The sequence below is a fragment of the Cherax quadricarinatus genome, chromosome 92, assembly GCF_038502225.1.
Source record: "Cherax quadricarinatus isolate ZL_2023a chromosome 92, ASM3850222v1, whole genome shotgun sequence".
NCBI lineage: Eukaryota > Metazoa > Arthropoda > Malacostraca > Decapoda > Parastacidae > Cherax > Cherax quadricarinatus.
Genome location: NC_091383.1, coordinates 385,163 through 405,000, shown reverse-complemented (window position 1 = coordinate 405,000; position 19,838 = coordinate 385,163). Strand labels below are relative to the sequence as shown.

Sequence of the window (19,838 nt, the reverse complement as noted above, 5' to 3'; positions counted from 1 at the left end):
TCCTGGCCAGACACAGTCCTCCTTAACCTCACTAACATACAATTCACCACTCGTGATGTCTGATAAAATGATTCTCATTATTGTTATTATTATTATTATTATTATTATTATTATTATTATTATTATTATTATTATTATTTTATGGTGCGTTAAACCCGTGTGGTCTCCAGACAGGGCCACTGATACATACTGTTGGTGGTAGTACTCGGGCGAGTGTGTGTGTACTCGTCTAGAGTCATATGTACTAATTTCTCCCTAATATACATTTTCTGCAATTTTTATGAATAAACTAGTATATCAGGGGGAGAAATAGAGATTTATATGGTTAATGGGGTTTAAAGTCTATCTACTACACGAGGGTCATTAAGGTTGGTTGGTTAATGGGGTTTAAAGTCTATCTACTACACGAGGGTCATTAAGGCTGCAGGTCACCTGTACACCACCAGTCAAGAATACTAATGTAAACTCAATGTATATATATTAATATATACACCACTCCTGTAGCTGCTCTGTATATTGTGATATTACCTGTTTACTCTGATCTTATTATATATATATATATATATATATATATATATATATATATATATATATATATATATATATATATATATATATATGTACTCAGTTGTGGTTACAGGTGAAGCAGTTTGCCCATGAGCGGTCCAGGACCTGATGATGTGGATGGTCTGGTCTTGGACCATTGATGTCTCTCTCTGTGTGGAGAGTCGTGGGTTTGTACCAAGTTAATGGATTATGTGTTAGAGGCCACTAAGCTGTCTCTGCGCTCACGCTCACGTCCACGCTCACGTCCACGCTCACGTCCACGCTCACGTCCACGCTCACGTCCACGCTCACACTCACGTCCACGCTCACGCTCACGTCTATAAAAAATATTATTTGGTATTCTGGTAGCGGGTGGTTAAATGATACATCTTCGGAGGCTTCTTCGTTTATTAATAATGTGGTGGGTTACACAGGCTTGTGTGTTTGTGCCCATGGCCCGGGCAGGGCCATCCCACGAGAGAGAGCTGGGAGGCCTTGTGTCTTCCTGCTAGGCCGCTGTGTGAGTGAGGGAGAGGCATGGGCCGGCAGGCTGGCGTGCCTGCCCGGAGGCCTGGCTACAGAGGGCAGCACCTGAGTGGCGCGAAATATGAACTAAGCTGGCAGACAGCATGGGCTGTCTGTGCAGACAGTACAGGCTGTCTACATACACTCGGCCACCTACCGCGCGTCTTCCCGACGCGACAATACTGGTGGTAAAAGAAACTCGGTCTCTCTCTCGTAGGAACAGGGCACAGAACACAAAATACAAACATATATATACATATGGACATGGAAAAAAAACTTCCTACAGGGAGGGAAGAAAAAAACATGTGGGGTGTGCTAAACATCGTGGTCATAGGCAGTGAGCGTCGAAGGGCATCACTGCACGCCTTCCTGCGTCTGGACAGATACTGCAACACAGGAGACATCGCTGCGGCTGAGCTGTGACGTAACAGGGTACGGTCTCCTCTGGAACGGTGAAGCAGACATCGTGAAGCAGACATCGTAGGAGTCGCTGCAGATTTTCACTCAACCTGGGGCACGACATGCTGGTGCCCTCGAGTGAGGCGTCGACAAAACTCGGCAACTGGGCAGGACTTCTGGCAAGCGACTCAGGAGGACACTTCTCGACTGGTACTGTCGCTGGGCTGTCACTGCCGGTGAGCGTGGAGTGAGTTGTGGAGCGAGTCGTGGCAGAGACGACTGGGCGAAACATCTGGGAGTCATAACATCATACACCAGACTGCAGTGAGAGAGCTAGCAGTCAAAGTGACATCTTCTTTGTGCAGGCTGCTCACTGAAGCTTGTGACACGAGGCTGACACAGTGTCTGCCGACAGGCCTGACTGCGGCTTGACGAGTATCATCTCTCGACAGTTGGAGTTATAGCAGAGGTTAGTCTAAGCATCCCCAGACTTGTTTCTCTACATATAACTGCACTCTGAAGGTCTGGAGGTGAAGTGAAACAAATCTCGATGGGAATCGTAGCAGGTACGATTCTGCAGAACAACACGAGTGACGAGCATAAAAGCTTTCTGTACAAGAGGGCTCATACGCTCAGGGCTGAGTAATCAGCTGTCAAACACACTGGTCACACTGGTGACTTAGCACAGTGGTGCTACTCAGGTCTGGCTGGCTCAGACCTCACTGGACACACGGAAACTTTACAAACACACCGCAGTACATATGAGAACACTGACTGAGACGAATTAATTAACACACGACATATTTTCTCTCAATCTTCTCGACAATACTAAAATAATTACTAGAAACACTCGATGTGACATCATATGTCAGGCGTGATGTTGCGAGGTGACATCAGCAGACATCTCGAGGTGACGTCAGCAGACATCTCGAGGTGACGTCAGCAGACATCTCGAGGTGACGTCAGCAGACATCTCGAGGTGACGTCAGCAGACATCTCGAGGTAACGTCAGGCAGACATCATGACGTCATGAAGTCGGGCAGCATCGTGGGTGACGTCAATGTGATGCGGGCAGCAGACCACAGCATGTGGCCTGGGACATCTGGTAACTCACGTGGCTGGTAGATCCACGTGACATCGGCCACACCCAACGTGGTGTCGATCCACGTGGTGTCGTGATCTACGTGGCATGCTGATCCACGTAGCTTCGAGTGGCCTCGGGCACTCGGATACACAGCACTGGCGACGAATTCACACGAAAAACAGCAGAAAACACAGCAGAGGGAGTGGGCAGTGGTGAGTGGTGTATGGTAGACAGGTGAGCGTGGGTAGGACGAGCATGGGCAAGGTGAGGAACAGCCACTTCCTCTCCTCTCCTCCCCCACCCACAAATACATAGAGAACTCACACTGGACGCAGAAATCACCACAAAACTCACCTCTGGCTTGCTGAAACAGCTGTGCTGAGCTGAACAACAACAGCAACATACAAGTGACGCTGAACACGTGACTTGAGAAACAGCGTGGGACACTGTAGCTTGGGACGCTGTAGCGTGGGGTCACTGTGACGCCACTTACAATTCTCGGAGAATTTCGGCAAATTTCGGCCTGGATCCTGATTATACCTGTGTCTGGATGCTCAAACGTGCAGACACGACATCAGGATAACTTGTTGAGAGACGGATGCTTCTTGTGTAGGGTGATGAAATGAAGATGACTTCATACCTCTTCTTCCTCTCTCCAGGCAAACACAACTGCTGCGAGCACCGCTGTCACCATTTATAATGAAAGGATTATTTGGTAGGTGCTGCAAGCAGGTGTGAATGATATACGTCTTCGGAGGCTTCTTCGTTTATTAATAATGTCGTGGTGGGTTACACAGGCTTGTGTGTTTGTGCCCATGGCCTGGGAGGGCCATGCCCACGAGAGAGAGCTGGGAGGCCTTGTGTCTTCCTGCTAGGCCGCTGTGTGAGTGAGGGAGAGGCATGGGCCGGCAGGCTGGCGTGCCTGCCGGGAGGCCTGGCTACAGAGGGCAGCACCTGAGTGGCGCGAAATATGAACTAAGCTGGCAGACAGCATGGGCTGTCTGTGCAGACAGTACAGGCTGTCTACACGTCCACGCTCACGCTCACGTCCACGCTCACGTCCACGCTCACGTCCATGCTCACACGTCCACACTCACGCTCACATCCACGCTCACGTCCACGCTCACGTCCATGCTCACACTCACGTCCGTGCTCACGTTCACGCTCGCGTCCATGCTCACGCTCACACTCACGTCCATGCTCACACTCACGTCCGCGCTCACATTCACGCTCACGTCCACGCTCACGTCCACACTCATGTCCACGCTCACACTCACGTCCGCGCTCACGTTCACACTCACGTCCACGCTCACGCTCACGTCCACGCTCACGTCCACGCTCACGTCCACGCTCACGTTCACGCTCACGTCCACGCTCACGTTCACGCTCACGTCCACGCTCACGTCCACGCTCACACACGTCCACGCTCACGTCCACGCTCACACACGTCCACGCTCACGTCCACGCTCACGCTCCACGTCCACGCTCACGTCCACGCTCACGTCCACGCTCACATCCACGCTCACGTCCACGCTCACGCTCACGTCCACGCTCACGTCCACGCTCACGTCCACGCTCACGTCCACGCTCATGTCCACGCTCACGTCCACGCTCATGTCCACGCTCAAGCTCACGTCCACGCTCACGTCCACGCTCACGTCCACGCTCATGTCCACGCTCACGTCCACGTTCACGTCCACGCTCAAGCTCACGTCCATGCTCACGTCCACGCTCAAGCTCACGTCCACGCTCACGTCCACGCTCAAGCTCACGTCCACGCTCACGTCCACGCTCACGCTCACGTCCACGCTCAAGCTCACGTCCATGCTCAAGCTCACGTCCACGCTCAAGCTCACGTCCACGCTCACGCTCACGTCCACGCTCAAGCTCACGTCCACGCTCAAGCTCACGTCCACGCTCACGTCCACGCTCACGCTCACATCCACGCTCACATCCACGTTCACGCTCACGTCCACACTCACGTCCACGCTCACGTCCACGCTCAAGCTCACGTTCACGCTCACGCTTACGTCCACGCTCAAGCTCACCTCCACGCTCACGCTCACATCCACGCTCACGTCCACGCTCACGCTCACGTCCACGCTCAAGCTCATGTCAAACGCTCACGCTCACGTCCACGCTCAAGCTCACGTCCACGCTCAAGCTCACGTCCACGCTCACGCTCACGTCCACGCTCACGTCCACGCTCAAGCTCACGTCCATGCTCACGTCTACGCTCCCGTCCACGCTCAAGCTCACGTCCACGCTCACGTCCACGCTCATGTCCACGCTCACGCTCACCTCCACGCTCACGTCCACACTCACGTCCACGCTCACGCTCCCGTCCACGCTCACGTCCACGCTCACGTCCATGCTCACGTCCACGCTCACGTCCATGCTCACGTCCACGCTCATGTCCACGCTCACGTCCACGCTCACGCTCCCGTCCAAGCTCACGTCCACGCTCACGTCTACGCTCACGTCAACGCTCACATCCACGCTCACATCCACGCTCACGTCCACGCTCACGTCCACGCTCACGTCCACGCTCACGTCCACGCTCACATCCACGCTCACGTCCACGCTCACGTCCACGCTCACGTCCACGCTCACGTCCACGCTCACGTCCACGCTCACGTCCACGCTCACGTCCACGCTCACTCTTGCACCCACACACACACCTTATAAAAACCTACAGTAAGTGACGTTACCAGTGTACATATGTACACTTCCCCAGTGGTAACAAGTGTACATATGTACACTTCCCCAGTGGTAACAAGTGTACATATGTACACTTCCCCAGTGGTAACAAGTGTACATATGTACACTTCCCCAGTGGTAACAAGTGTACATATGTACACTTCCCCAGTGGTAACAAGTGTACATATGTACACTTCCCCAGTGGTAACAAGTGTACATATGTACACTTCCCCAGTGGTAACAAGTGTACATATGTACACTTCCCCAGTGGTAACAAGTGTACATATGTACACTTCCCCAGTGGTAACAAGTGTACATATGTACACTTCCCCAGTGGTAACAAGTGTACATATGTACACTTCCCCAGTGGTAACAAGTGTACATATGTACACTTCCCCAGTGGTAACAAGTGTACATATGTACACTTCCCCAGTGGTAACAAGTGTACATATGTACACTTCCCCAGTGGTAACAAGTGTACATATGTACACTTCCCCAGTGGTAACAAGTGTACATATGTACACTTCCCCAGTGGTAACAAGTGTACATATGTACACTTCCCCAGTGGTAACAAGTGTACATATGTACACTTCCCCAGTGGTAACAAGTGCACATATGTACACTTCCCCAGTGGTAACAAGTGTACATATGTACACTTCCCCAGTGGTAACAAGTGTACATATGTACACTTCCCCAGTGGTAACAAGTGTACATATGTACACTTCCCCAGTGGTAACAAGTGTACATATGTACACTTCTCCAGTGGTAATAGTATACATATGTACACTTCCCCAGTGGTAACAAGTGTACATATGTACACTTCCCCAGTGGTAACAAGTGTACATATGTACACTTCCCCAGTGGTAACAAGTGTACATATGTACACTTCCCCAGTGGTAACAAGTGTACATATGTACACTTCCCCAGTGGTAACAAGTGTACATATGTACACTTCCCCAGTGGTAACAAGTGTACATATGTACACTTCCCCAGTGGTAACAAGTGTACATATGTACACTTCCCCAGTGGTAACAAGTGTACATATGTACACTTCCCCAGTGGTAACAAGTGTACATATGTACACTTCCCCAGTGGTAACAAGTGTACATATGTACACTTCCCCAGTGGTAACAAGTGTACATATGTACACTTCCCCAGTGGTAACAAGTGTACATATGTACACTTCTCCAGTGGTAATAGTATACATATGTACACTTCCCCAGTGGTAACAAGTGTACATATGTACACTTCTCCAGTGGTAATAGTATACATATGTACACTTCCCCAGTGGTAATAGTATACATATGTACACTTCCCCAGTGGTAAAAGTATACATATGTACACTTCCCCAGTGGTAACAAGTGTACATATGTACACTTCTCCAGTGGTAATAGTATACATATGTACACTTCCCCAGTGGTAATAGTATACATATGTACACTTCCCCAGTGGTAATAGTATACATATGTACACTTCCCCAGTAACAAGACCCTCCATCACTCACCTCCACTGGAGTGGCCAGTAACAAGACCCTCCATCACTCTCACCTCCACTGGAGTGGCCAGTAACAAGACCCTCCATCACTCACCTCCACTGGAGTGGCCAGTAACAAGACCCTCCATCACTCTCACCTCCACTGCAGTGGCCAGTAACAAGACCCTCCATCACTCTCACCTCCACTGGAGTGGCCAGTAACAAGACCCTCCATCACTCACCTCCACTGGAGTGGCCAGTAACAAGACCCTCCATCACTCTCACCTCCACTGGAGTGGCCAGTAACAAGACCCTACATCACTCCCACCTCCACTGGAGTGGCCAGTAACAAGACCCTCCATCACTCACCTCCACTGGAGTGGCCAGTAACAAGACCCTCCATCACTCACCTCCACTGGAGTGGCCAGTAACAAGACCCTCCATCACTCTCACCTCCACTGGAGTGGCCAGTAGCAAGACCCTCCATCACTCACCTCCACTGGAGTGGCCAGTAACAAGACCCTCCATCACTCACCTCCACTGGAGTGGCCAGTAACAAGACCCTCCATCACTCCCAGCTGTATAGTCCTTGTGGCTTAGCGCTTCTTTTTGATTATAATAATAATTATAATCCATCACTCCCACCTCCACTGGAGTGGCCAGTAACAAGACCTTCCATCACTCTCACCTCCACTGGAGTGGCCAGTAACAAGACCCTACATCACTCTCACCTCCACTGGAGTGGCCAGTAACAAGACCCTCCATCACTTACCTCCACTGGAGTGGCCAGTAACAAGACCCTCCATCACTCTGACCTCCACTGGAGTGGCCAGTAACAAGACCCTCCATCACTCTCACCTCCACTGGAGTGGCCAGTAACAAGACCCTCCATCACTCTCACCTCCACTGGAGTGGCCAGTAACAAGACCCTCCATCACTCACCTCCACTGGAGTGGCCAGTAACAAGACCCTCCATCACTCACCTCCACTGGAGTAGCCAGTAACAAGACCCTCTATCACTCACCTCCACTGGAGTGGCCAGTAACAAGACCCTCCATCACTCACCTCCACTGGAGTGGCCAGTAACAAGACCCTCCATCACTCACCTCCACTGGAGTGGCCAGTAACAAGACCCTCCATCACTCACCTCCACTGGAGTGGCCAGTAACAAGACCCTCCATCACTCACCTCCACTAGAGTGGCCAGTAACAAGACCCTCCATCACTCACCTCCACTGGAGTGGCCAGTAACAAGACCCTCCATCACTCACCTCCACTGGAGTGGCCAGTAACAAGACCCTCCATCACTCTCACCTCCACTGGAGTGGCCAGTAACAAGACCCTCCATCACTCTCACCTCCACTGGAGTGGCCAGTAACAAGACCCTCCATCACTCTCACCTCCACTGGAGTGGCCAGTAACAAGACCTTCCATCACTCTCACCTCCACTGGAGTGGCCAGTAACAAGACCCTCCATCACTCCCACCTCCACTGGAGTGGCCAGTAACAAGACCTTCCATCACTCTCACCTCCACTGGAGTGGCCAGTAACAAGACCCTACATCACTCTCACCTCCACTGAGTGGCCAGTAACAAGACCCTCCATCACTCTCACCTCCACTGGAGTGGCCAGTAACAAGACCCTCCATCACTCTCACCTCCACTGGAGTGGCCAGTAACAAGACCCTCCATCACTCACCTCCACTGGAGTGGCCAGTAACAAGACCCTCCATCACTCACCTCCACTGGAGTAGCCAGTAACAAGACCCTCTATCACTCACCTCCACTGGAGTGGCCAGTAACAAGACCCTCCATCACTCACCTCCACTGGAGTAGCCAGTAACAAGACCCTCTATCACTCACCTCCACTGGAGTGGCCAGTAACAAGACCCTCCATCACTCACCTCCACTGGAGTGGCCAGTAACAAGACCCTCCATCACTCACCTCCACTGGAGTGGCCAGTAACAAGACCCTCCATCACTCACCTCCACTAGAGTGGCCAGTAACAAGACCCTCCGTCACTCACCTCCACTGGAGTGGCCAGTAACAAGACCCTCTATCACTCACCTCCACTAGAGTGGCCAGTAACAAGACCCTCCATCACTCTCACCTCCACTGGAGTGGCCAGTAACAAGACCCTCCATCACTCTCACCTCCACTGGAGTGGCCAGTAACAAGACCCTCCATCACTCCCACCTCCACTGGAGTGGCCAATAACAAGACCCTCCATCACTCCCACCTCCACTGGAGTGGCCAGTAACAAGACCCTCCATCACTCCCACCTCCACTGGAGTGGCCAGTAACAAGACCCTCCATCACTCCCACCTCCACTGGAGTGGCCAGTAACAAGACCCTCCATCACTCACCTCCATTGGAGTGGCCAGTAACAAGACCCTCCATCACTCACCTCCACTGGAGTGGCCAGTAACAAGACCCTCCATCACTCTCACCTCCACTGGAGTGGCCAGTAACAAGACCCTCCATCACTCTCACCTCCACTGGAGTGGTCAGTAACAAGACCTTCCATCACTCTCACCTCCACTGGAGTGGCCAGTAACAAGACCCTCCATCACTCCCACCTCCACTGGAGTGGCCAGTAACAAGACCTTCCATCACTCTCACCTCCACTGGAGTGGCCAGTAACAAGACCCTCCATCACTCTCACCTCCACTGAGTGGCCAGTAACAAGACCCTCCATCACTCTCACCTCCACTGGAGTGGCCAGTAACAAGACCCTCCATCACTCTCACCTCCACTGGAGTGGCCAGTAACAAGACCCTCCATCACTCACCTCCACTGGAGTGGCCAGTAACAAGACCCTCCATCACTCACCTCCACTGGAGTAGCCAGTAACAAGACCCTTTTTCACTCACCTCCACTGGAGTGGCCAGTAACAAGACCCTCCATCACTCACCTCCACTGGAGTAGCCAGTAACAAGACCCTCTATCACTCACCTCCACTGGAGTGGCCAGTAACAAGACCCTCCATCACTCACCTCCACTGGAGTGGCCAGTAACAAGACCCTCCATCACTCACCTCCACTGGAGTGGCCAGTAACAAGACCCTCCATCAATCACCTCCACTAGAGTGGCCAGTAACAAGACCCTCCATCACTCACCTCCACTGGAGTGGCCAGTAACAAGACCCTCTATCACTCACCTCCACTAGAGTGGCCAGTAACAAGACCCTCCATCACTCTCACCTCCACTGGAGTGGCCAGTAACAAGACCCTCCATCACTCTCACCTCCACTGGAGTGGCCAGTAACAAGACCCTCCATCACTCCCACCTCCACTGGAGTGGCCAATAACAAGACCCTCCATCACTCCCACCTCCACTGGAGTGGCCAGTAACAAGACCCTCCATCACTCCCACCTCCACTGGAGTGGCCAGTAACAAGACCCTCCATCACTCCCACCTCCACTGGAGTGGCCAGTAACAAGACCCTCCATCACTCCCACCTCCACTGGAGTGGCCAGTAACAAGACCCTCCATCACTCCCACCTCCACTGGAGTGGCCAGTAACAAGACCCTCCATCACTCTCACCTCCACTGGAGTGGCCACGAACAAGAGCCTCAATCACTCCCACCTCCACTAGAGTGGCCAGTAACAAGACCCTCTATCACTCCCACCTCCATTGGAGTGGCCAGTAACAAGACCCTCCATCACTCCCACCTCCATTGGAGTGGCCAGTAACAAGACCCTCCATCACTCTCACCTCCACTGGAGTGGCCAGTAACAAGACCCTCCACCACTCCCACCTCCACTGGAGTGGCCAGTAACAAGACCCTCCATCACTCACCTCCACTGAAGTGGTCAGTAACAAGACCCTCCATCACTCTCACCTCCACTGGAGTGGCCAGTAACAGGACCCTCCATCACTCTCACTTCCACTAGAGTGGCCGGTAACAAGACCCTCCATCACTCACCTCCACTGGAGTGGCCAGTAACAAGACCCTCCATCACTCTCACCTCCACTGGAGTGGCCAGTAAGAAGACCCTCCATCACTCTCACCTCCACTGGAGTGGCCAGTAACAAGACCCTCCATCACTCTCACCTCCATTGGAGTGGCCAGTAACAAGACCCTCCATCACTCACCTCCACTGGAGTGGCCAGTAACAAGACCCTCCATCACTCTCACCTCCACTGGAGTGGCCAGTAACAAGACCCTCCATCACTCTCACCTCCACTGGAGTGGCCAGTAACAAGACCCTCCATCACTCTCACCTCCACTGGAGTGGCCAGTAACAAGACCCTCCATCACTCCCACCTCCACTGGAGTGGCCAGTAACAAGACCCTCCATCACTCTCACCTCCACTGGAGTGGCCAGTAACAAGACCCTACATCACTCTCACCTCCACTGGAGTGGCCAGTAACAAGACCCTCCATCACTTACCTCCACTGGAGTGGCCAGTAACAAGACCCTCCATCACTCTTACCTCCACTGGAGTGGCCAGTAACAAGACCCTCCATCACTCTCACCTCCACTGGAGTGGCCAGTAACAAGACCCTCCATCACTCTCACCTCCACTGGAGTGGCCAGTAACAAGACCCTCCATCACTCCCACCTCCACTGGAGTGGCCAGTAACAAGACCCTCCATCACTCTCACCTCCACTCGAGTGGCCAGTAAGAAGACCCTACATCACTCTCACCTCCACTGGAGTGGCCAGTAACAAGACCCTCCATCACTTACCTCCACTGGAGTGGCCAGTAACAAGACCCTCCATCACTCTCAACTCCACTGGAGTGGCCAGTAACAAGACCCTACATCACTCTCACCTCCACTGGAGTGGCCAGTAACAAGACCCTCCATCACTTACCTCCACTGGAGTGGCCAGTAACAAGACCCTCCATCACTCTTACCTCCACTGGAGTGGCCAGTAACAAGACCCTCCATCACTCTCACCTCCACTGGAGTGGCCAGTAACAAGACCCTCCATCACTCTCACCTCCACTGGAGTGGCCAGTAACAAGACCCTCCATCACTCTCACCTCCACTGGAGTGGCCAGTAACAAGACCCTCCATCACTCTCACCTCCACTCGAGTGGCCAGTAACAAGACCCTCCATCACTCCCACCTCCACTGGAGTGGCCAGTAACAAGACCTTCCATCACTCTCACTTCCACTGGAGTGGCCAGTAACAAGACCCTCCATCACTCTCACCTCCACTGGAGTGGCCAGTAACAAGACCCTCCATCACTCTCACCTCCACTGGAGTGGCCAGTAACAAGACCCTCCATCACTCTCACCTCCACTGAAGTGGCCAGTAACAAGACCCTCCATCACTCTCACCTCCACTGGAGTGGCCAGTAACAAGACCCTCTATCACTCTCACCTCCACTGGAGTGGCCAGTAACAAGACCCTCCATCACTCCCACCTCCACTGGAGTGGCCAGTAACAAGACCCTCCATCACTCTCACCTCCACTGGAGTGGCCAGTAAGAAGACCCTCCATCACTCTCACCTCCACTGGAGTGGCCAGTAACAAGACCCTCCATCACTCTCACCTCCACTGGAGTGGCCAGTAACAAGACCCTCCATCACTCTCACCTCCACTGGAGTGGCCAGTAACAAGGCCCTCCATCACTCTCACCTCCACTGGAGTGGCCAGTAACAAGGCCCTCCATCACTCTTACCTCCACTGGAGTGGCCAGTAACAAGACCCTCCATCACTCTTACCTCCACTGGAGTGGCCAGTAACAAGACCCTCCATCACTCTCACCTCCACTGGAGTGGCCAGTAACAAGACCCTCCATCACTCCCACCTCCACTGGAGTGGCCAGTAACAAGACCCTCCATCACTCTCACCTCCACTGGAGTGGCCAGTAAGAAGACCCTCCATCACTCTCACCTCCACTGGAGTGGCCAGTAACAAGACCCTCCATCACTCTCACCTCCACTGGAGTGGCCAGTAACAAGACCCTCCATCACTCTCACCTCCACTGGAGTGGCCAGTAACAAGACCCTCCATCACTCTTACCTCCACTGGAGTGGCCAGTAACAAGACCCTCCATCACTCTTACCTCCACTGGAGTGGCCAGTAACAAGACCCTCCATCACTCCATCACAATAAGTTTTCCTCCATCACTGATAAAACCATTAATTAACACAGTAATTCACTTGGCTGTAACATCAAGGACACTGTTCTTGATTCCTAGCAGCTGCAGCAGCCCTCCATTCCCCCGGATCAAACCTAATTAGTCCATCTCTCAGGCGACGTACGACCCCTACTGCTTTAGCGCTTCTCCGTAAAATAATAACGATACTACTACTACTACTACTAATAATAATAATAATAATAATAATAATAATTAAGCAATACCAATGGACTGTTAAAATCTATAAAATATTTATAAGAAACAAAATCACTAACCTCTTGTAATGCCCACACTGGTACAACCCAGACCAGCAGGACTTTAGTCTAGGTCAGTACTGCCTCTCACAACTACTGGATCATTATGACATGGTCTCGCTGTATAGCCCTTGTGGCTTAGCGCTTCTTTTTGATTATAATAATAAAATAATATGACATGGTCTTCGATGGTCACTGCTGCCTCTCACAACTACTGGATCATTATGACATGGTCTTGGATGGTCACTACTGCCTCTCACAACTACTGGATCATTATGACATGGTCTTGGATGGTCACTACTGCCTCTCACAACAACTGGATCATTATGACATGGTCTTGGATGGTCACTGCTGCCTCTCACAACTACTGGATCATTATGTCATGGTCTTGGATGGTCACTGCTGCCTCTCACAACTACTGGATCATTATGTCATGGTCTTGGATGGTCACTGCTGCCTCTCACAACTACTGGATCATTATGACATGGTCTTGGATGGTCACTGCTGCCTCTCACAACTACTGGATCATTATGACATGGTCTTGGATGGTCACTGCTGCCTCTCACAACTACTGGACCACTATGACATGGTCTTGGATGGTCACTGCTGCCTCTCACAACAACTGGATCATTATGACATGGTCTTGGATGGTCACTGCTGCCTCTCACAACTACTGGATCATTATGACATGGTCTAGGATGGTCACTGTTTCCTCTCACAACTACTGGATCATTATGACATGGTCTTGGATGGTCACTACTGCCTCTCACAACTACTGGATCATTATGACATGGTCTTGGATGGTCACTACTGCCTCTCACAACAACTGGATCATTATGACATGGTCTTGGATGGTCACTGCTGCCTCTCACAACTACTGGATCATTATGTCATGGTCTTGGATGGTCACTGCTGCCTCTCACAACTACTGGATCATTATGTCATGGTCTTGGATGGTCCTGCTGCCTCTCACAACTACTGGATCATTATGACATGGTCTTGGATGGTCACTGCTGCCTCTCACAACTACTGGATCATTATGACATGGTCTTGGATGGTCACTGCTGCCTCTCACAACTACTGGACCACTATGACATGGTCTTGGATGGTCACTGCTGCCTCTCACAACAACTGGATCATTATGACATGGTCTTGGATGGTCACTGCTGCCTCTCACAACTACTGGATCATTATGACATGGTCTTGGATGGTCACTGTTTCCTCTCACAACTACTGGATCATTATGACATGGTCTTGGATGGTCACTGTTTCCTCTCACAACTACTGGATCATTATTACATGGTCTTGGATGGTCACTGTTTCCTCTCACAACTACTGGATCATTATGACATGGTCTTGGATGGTCACTGCTGCCTCTCACAACTACTGGATCATTATGACATGGTCTTGGATGGTCACTGCTGCCTCTCACAACTACTGGATCATTATGACATGGTCTTGGATGGTCACTGCTGCCTCTCACAACTACTGGATCATTATGACATGGTCTTGGATGGTCACTGCTGCCTCTCACAACTACTGGATCATTATGACATTGTCTTGGATGGTCACTACTGCCTCTCAACTACTACTGGATCATTATGACATGGTCTTGGATGGTCACTACTGCCTCTCACAACTACTGGATCATTATGACATGGTCTTGGATGGTCGCTGCTGCCTCTCACAACTACTGGATCATTATGACGTGGTCTTGGATGGTCACTACTGCCTCTCACAACTGCTGGATCATTATGACGTGGTCTTGGATGGTCACTGCTGCTTCTCACAACTACTGGACCATTATGACGTGGTCTTGGATGGTCACTGCTGCCTCTCACAACTACTGGATCATTATGACATGGTCCTGGATGGTCACTACTGCCTCTCACAACTACTGGACCACTATGACATGGTCTTGGATGGTCACTACTGCCTCTCAACTACTGGACCACTATGACATGGTCTTGGATGGTCACTGCTGCCTCTCACAACTACTGGATCATTATGACATGGTCTTGGATGGTCACTGCTGCCTCTCACAACTACTGGATCATTATGACATGGTCCTGGATGGTCACTACTGCCTCTCACAACTACTGGACCATTATGACATGGTCTTGGATGGTCACTACTGCCTCTCAACTACTGGACCACTATGACGTGGTCTTGGATGGTCACTGCTGCCTCTCACAACTACTGGATCATTATGACATGGTCCTGGATGGTCACTACTGCCTCTCACAACTACTGGACCATTATGACATGGTCTTGGATGGTCACTGCTGCCTCTCACAACTACTGGACCATTATGACGTGGTCTTGGATGGTCACTGCTGCCTCTCACAACTACTGGATCACTATGACATGGTCTTGGATGGTCACTGCTGCCTCTCACAACTACTGCATCATTATGACATGGTCTTGGATGGTCACTGCTGCATCTCACAACTACTGGATCACTATGACATGGTCTTTGATGGTCACTGCTGCCTCTCACAACTACTGGATCATTATGACATGGTCTTGGATGGTCGCTGCTGCCTCTCACAACTACTGGACCATTATGACATGGTCTTGGATGGTCACTGCTGCCTCTCACAACTACTGGATCATTATGAAATGGTCTTGGATGGTCACTGCTGCCTCTCACAACTACTGGACCATTGTGACATGGTCTTGGATGGTCACTGCTGCCTCTCACAACTACTGCATCATTATGACATGGTCTTGGATGGTCACTGCTGCATCTCACATCTACTGGACCATTATGACGTGGTCTTGGATGGTCACTGCTGCCTCTCACAACTACTGGATCACTATGACATGGTCTTGGATGGTCACTGCTGCCTCTCACAACTAATGGATCACTGTGACATGGTCTTGGATGGTAACTGCTGCCTCTCACAACTACTGGACCATTGTGACATGGTCTTGGATGGTCACTGCTGCCTCTCAAAACTACTGGATCATTATGACATGGTCTTGGATGGTCACTGCTGCCTCTCACAGCTACTGGATCACTATGACGTGGTCTTGGATGGTCACTGTTGCCTCTCACAACTACTGGATCATTATGAAATGGTCTTGGATGGTCTCTGCTGCCTCTCACAACTACTGAACCATTATGACATGGTCTTGGATGGTCACTGCTGCCTCTCACAGCTACTGGATCACTATGACATGGTCTTGGATGGTCACTGCTGCCTCTCACAACTACTGGACCATTATGACGTGGTCTTGGATGGTCACTGCTGCCTCTCACAACTACTGGATCATTATGAAATGGTCTTGGATGGTCACTGCTGCCTCTCACAACTACTGGACCATTGTGACATGGTCTTGGCTGGTCACTACTGCCTCTCAACTACTGGACCACTATGACGTGGTCTTGGATGGTCACTGCTGCCTCTCACAACTACTGGATCATTATGACATGGTCCTGGATGGTCACTACTGCCTCTCACAACTACTGGACCATTATGACATGGTCTTGGATGGTCACTGCTGCCTCTCACAACTACTGGACCATTATGACGTGGTCTTGGATGGTCACTGCTGCCTCTCACAACTACTGGATCACTATGACATGGTCTTGGATGGTCACTGCTGCCTCTCACAACTACTGCATCATTATGACATGGTCTTGGATGGTCACTGCTGCATCTCACAACTACTGGATCACTATGACATGGTCTTGGATGGTCACTGCTGCCTCTCACAACTACTGGATCATTATGACATGGTCCTGGATGGTCGCTGCTGCCTCTCACAACTACTGGACCATTATGACATGGTCTTGGATGGTCACTGCTGCCTCTCACAACTACTGGATCATTATGAAATGGTCTTGGGTGGTCACTGCTGCCTCTCACAACTACTGGACCATTGTGACTTGGTCTTGGATGGTCACTGCTGCCTCTCACAACTACTGCATCATTATGACATGGTCTTGGATGGTCACTGTTTCCTCTCACAACTACTGGATCATTATGACATGGTCTTGGATGGTCACTGCTGCCTCTCACAACTACTGGATCATTATGACATGGTCTTGGATGGTCACTGCTGCCTCTCACAACTACTGGATCATTATGACATGGTCTTGGATGGTCACTGCTGCCTCTCACAACTACTGGATCATTATGACATGGTCTTGGGTGGTCACTGCTGCCTCTCACAACTACTGGACCATTGTGACTTGGTCTTGGATGGTCACTGCTGCTTCTCACAACTACTGGATCATTATGACATGGTCTTGGATGGTCACTGTTTCCTCTCACAACTACTGGATCATTATGACATGGTCTTGGATGGTCACTGCTGCCTCTCACAACTACTGGATCATTATGACATGGTCTTGGATGGTCACTGCTGCCTCTCACAACTACTGGATCATTATGACATGGTCTTGGATGGTCACTGCTGCCTCTCACAACTACTGGATCATTATGACATGGTCTTGGATGGTCACTGCTGCCTCTCACAACTACTGGATCATTATGACATTGTCTTGGATGGTCACTACTGCCTCTCAACTACTACTGGATCATTATGACATGGTCTTGGATGGTCACTACTGCCTCTCACAACTACTGGATCATTATGACATGGTCTTGGATGGTCGCTGCTGCCTCTCACAACTACTGGATCATTATGACGTGGTCTTGGATGGTCACTACTGCCTCTCACAACTGCTGGATCATTATGACGTGGTCTTGGATGGTCACTGCTGCTTCTCACAACTACTGGACCATTATGACGTGGTCTTGGATGGTCACTGCTGCCTCTCACAACTACTGGATCATTATGACATGGTCTTGGATGGTCACTACTGCCTCTCACAACTACTGGACCACTATGACATGGTCTTGGATGGTCACTACTGCCTCTCAACTACTGGACCACTTTGACATGGTCTTGGATGGTCACTGCTGCCTCTCACAACTACTGGATCATTATGACATGGTCTTGGATGGTCACTGCTGCCTCTCACAACTACTGGATCATTATGACATGGTCCTGGATGGTCACTACTGCCTCTCACAACTACTGGACCATTATGACATGGTCTTGGATGGTCACTACTGCCTCTCAACTACTGGACCACTATGACGTGGTCTTGGATGGTCACTGCTGCCTCTCACAACTACTGGATCATTATGACATGGTCTTGGATGGTCACTGCTGCCTCTCACAGCTACTGGATCACTATGACGTGGTCTTGGATGGTCACTGTTGCCTCTCACAACTACTGGATCATTATGAAATGGTCTTGGATGGTCACTGCTGCCTCTCACAGCTACTGGATCACTATGATGTGGTCTTGGATAGTCACTGCTGTCTCTCACAACTACTGGATCACTATGACATGGTCTTGGATGGTAACTGCTGCCTCTCACAACTACTGGACCATTGTGACATGGTCTTGGAGGGTCACTGCTGCCTCTCACAACTACTGGATCATTATGACATGGTCTTGGATGGTCACTGCTGCCTCTCACAACTACTGGATCACTATGACATGGTCTTGGATGGTCACTGCTGCCTCTCACAACTACTGAATCATTATGACATGGTCTTGGATGGTCACTGCTGCCTCTTACAACTACTGGATCATTATGAAATGGTCTTGGATGGTCACTGCTGCCTCTCACAACTACTGGACTATTATGACATGATCTTGGATGGTCACTGCTGCCTCTCTCAACTACTGGATCACTATGACATGGTCTTGAATGGTCACTGCTGCCTCTCACAACTACTGGACCATTATGACGTGGTCTTGGATGGTCACTGCTGCCTCTCACAACTACTGGGTCACTATGACATGGTCGTGGATGGTCACTGCTGCCTCTCACAACTACTGGATCACTATGACATGGTCTTGGATGGTCACTGCTGCCTCTCACAACCACTGGACCATTATGATATGGTCTTGGATGGTCACTGCTGCCTCTCACAACTACTAGATCACTATGACATGGTCTTGGATGGTCACTGCTGCCTCTCACAACTACTGGATCACTATGACATGGTCTTGGATGGTCACTGCTGCCTCTCACAACTACTGGATCATTTTGACATGGTCCTGGATGGTTACTGCTGCCTCTCACATCTACTGGATCATTATGACATGGTCTTGGATGGTCAATGCTGCCTTTCACAACTACTGGATCATTATGAAGTGGTCTTGGATGGTCACTGCTGCCTCTCACAACTACTGGGTCATTATGACATGGTTTTGGATGGTCACTGCTACCTCTCACAACTACTTTATCATTATGACATGGTCTTGGATGGTCCCTGCTGCCTCTCACAACTACTGGATCATTATGACGTGATCTTTGATGGTCACTGCTGCCTTTCACAACTACTGGATCATTATAACATGGTGTTGGATGGTTACTGCTGCCTCCTACAACTACTGGATCATTATGGCATGGTCTTGGATGGTCACTGCTGCCTCTGACAACTACTGGATCATTATGACGTGGTCTTGGATGGTCACTGCTGCCTCTCACAACTACTGGATCATTATGACGTGGTCTTGGATGGTCACTGTTGCCTCTCACAACTACTGGATCATTGTGACGTGGTCTTGGATGGTCCCTGCTGCCTCTCAACTACTTCTGGATCATTATGACATGGTCTTGGATGGTCACTGCTGCCTCTCACAACTACTGGATCATTATGACATGGTCTTGGATGGGTAGTGCTGCCTCTCACATCTACTGGATCATTTTGACGTGGT

General features: G+C 50.7%; 1 protein-coding gene across 4 annotated transcripts in view; it reads left to right on the top strand.

The window, feature by feature from the left end:
* LOC128698311 (uncharacterized) overlaps positions 1–19,838 on the top strand; it is a 71,623-nt gene that overhangs the window by 728 nt on the left and 51,057 nt on the right. The gene's annotated exons all lie outside the window — the stretch shown is intronic.